Genomic DNA, 2,761 nt, shown 5'->3' with positions numbered 1-2,761 from the left:
AGAAAGTTTTAGCACATAGCCCCTTTCTTTATTTTTCTGTGAATTTTCTTGAAATTCCACCAAGGATGACTTATTTTGTCATCTTATTTATTTATTTAGTTTTCCCTTCCTCTTCTTTTTTGTCACATGGCCAATATGGCCTTCTTGGAACCTTCAAGAACTCTTTTTGTGAAATTCCCGTTTTGCCCCTCGACTTTTCTTAATATTACCATTTTACCCCTAGCCTTTCACATTATTTCCACGGCCCATTTTGCGAATTTCTCTTTGCCCTTAACCTTTCACAATATTTCCATACTTATAATAGTCATAAATAATATTTATAACAACTCGTCCATTAAAATAGTTTTTGAAAATGGTCTCGCCCTTAACTTTCCACAACGACTTTGGAACTTCCAAACGTACAAGATACGGGCTATAACACGGTCGTACCTCCGATGGTAAATAATGTCGCAGGAATGCTTCGGTGAACTCTTGCCAAACTGGAGGAGGTGCATTTGCTCCCCTCGAAGATATCCAAGCATTATACCACCGGACGGCTATATCCCGCAACCTATAATGAAGCCAACTCTCTACCGACTCCGTATCCGACGCATGTACACCGCAGCGTCCTCGCATCTCGCTACGGGCACACCCCTCGTGCGGTCCTCACGGGGTTTCGAACCATAAACTCGGGAGGATTCGGGGGCCGGATAAAATCGCGATCTCTCGCACTCACCGCCCCTATCACCTTGGCCCGACCTTGCCGCCGAGCTTCGCGCGACAACCAATTGGGTCAAAGAATCGAATAAACCTCTCGCCACCTCGCCGGCCCCCCCGAGCCGCCGGCGTGGAACCGGCGGCACCTGGCCGGAGCCGAAACCCTTCTCGCTTCCGTTGACACCGGCGGAGCCCGAGAAGTCCGAGGGAGTAGCTTCATTATGAGACTCGCCCTCTTCTACCTCCACCGTGTGGCTTCTGCTCAACTCTTCTCCCCACCACCGTCTTGGTCTTGCCCTTTTGGGCCGCCGTAGCTTTCCTCTTCTGCGACAATTTGCCGAAATCATAGCAAACGATTAGAGAAGACTAAGGAACTCGGTAACATAGCTCTATCGCACGATCTAGAGTACAAAGAAAGCCGGCTATTCCTAAATGCCCCTGCAGCCTTCTATTTATAAGTGTGGCGCTTCACGCCCATAAACAGACTCTACCGGACACGGCTCGTAGACAACCCCTAGGACGAATCGCTTCGATACCACTTTTGTCACGACCCCACCGTGAGGCCGTGACGGGTGCCCGATAGTATCCTATCGGCACTTATCATGTATTCTATTGTACTACTGGAGTGGGCCATATGAACGACACAATCATATCTTACTCAACATAATCATCAATAGCATACTCGTGAACGAAAGCAAATGAGAGTTTACCAAACGATTATACAACCATAAAGGCGAGCAAGGACACACAACACTTGTCCGTACACGTCCGTCTACGAGCCTCTAAATAAGATACATATATCCACAAGTCGGGCCGGAATCCACCGTGCCCAAATATGTACACAAAAGTAGTAGCCAGAACCGGAGCTCCGAACAACCGGAGCGCTTCCAATATGCCGCCGGGTGGGCCTCTGGATCGTATGCGTTCTACTCCGTCTACCCGCGGGCATGAACGCAACTTCACAAGAAGGGACGCGGGACGAGCAATGTACCGAGTATGTAAGGCATGAGTAACAAGATAGGGAAGGATACACAGCATGAATTGTAACAAAACGAAAACATAGGACATATCATATCATAGGATAAAGAGCAACCTGTGCATCTGAGTGCCTTTTAGGCGGGTATCATGCATGCTTAGTGCTGCGGAACGTGCAGCCCGATCCATATATATATAATATTATATTGCTGCGGAACGTGCAGCCCGATCCATATATATAATATAATAGTGCCGAGGAACGTACGGCCCGATCCATATATAATATAATAGTGCCGAGGAACGTACGGCCCGATCCATAACCACATATCCGCGTCCGGCATCCGCGCGTCCGGACGGTATCATGTCATATCATACCAATCGATCGTGGTTACGCGTATATAACGCTCTCGCCCTTTTCCATATTCCCATATACATATACATATACATATATCATATTCATAAGTCATATTCATATATCATAGTCATATATCATATTCATATATCATAGTCTTATCGCATCCTTTCAAAAGTCGTCAGAAGTACATAAAGGGGAGTCGCGGGACCCACGAACGGGTGTCGACCCAAGCCGGGCCCGCCTATGGAAAACATAGTCATCATACATCATGGAATCATTTTTTATCATATCGAGGCGATCCGGTTCTGTCTGTGAAAGTTACAGACTTTCGTAGTTTCGGAATCGTTTAGAAATAAACTCTTTTGAAAGCAAAATCATTATGCAATTTTTGAAACTTGGTTATACAAATGACATAAGGACTAGGATTTGACCACATTAAGAATACAAATATGAAGAATCCAATGAGAATCATAAACATGCTCGGATCACCGGAATAGAGTTACCGCGAAGCTCGTGTCATAACTTATTTTCAACTAAGACATGCCAAAGAAAGAAGGGGTGAGCCTTAACATACCTGCTCGACCTCTTATTGGCTACGTCTATCCGCCCGAGCTCGCAAATCTACATTCGAGAGGATTCACACTAACGTTAGTCTCCGTATTACATACTTATCTCAAGTTCCAACTTAAACTATTTTATATTCTACCGAAAATCGGGCAGCATCTCCCCTGTTTA

Source organism: Lycium ferocissimum, chromosome 9 (assembly GCF_029784015.1).
Source record: "Lycium ferocissimum isolate CSIRO_LF1 chromosome 9, AGI_CSIRO_Lferr_CH_V1, whole genome shotgun sequence".
Lineage (NCBI taxonomy): Eukaryota > Viridiplantae > Streptophyta > Magnoliopsida > Solanales > Solanaceae > Lycium > Lycium ferocissimum.
Note: the sequence above shows the minus strand (reverse complement) of the source record.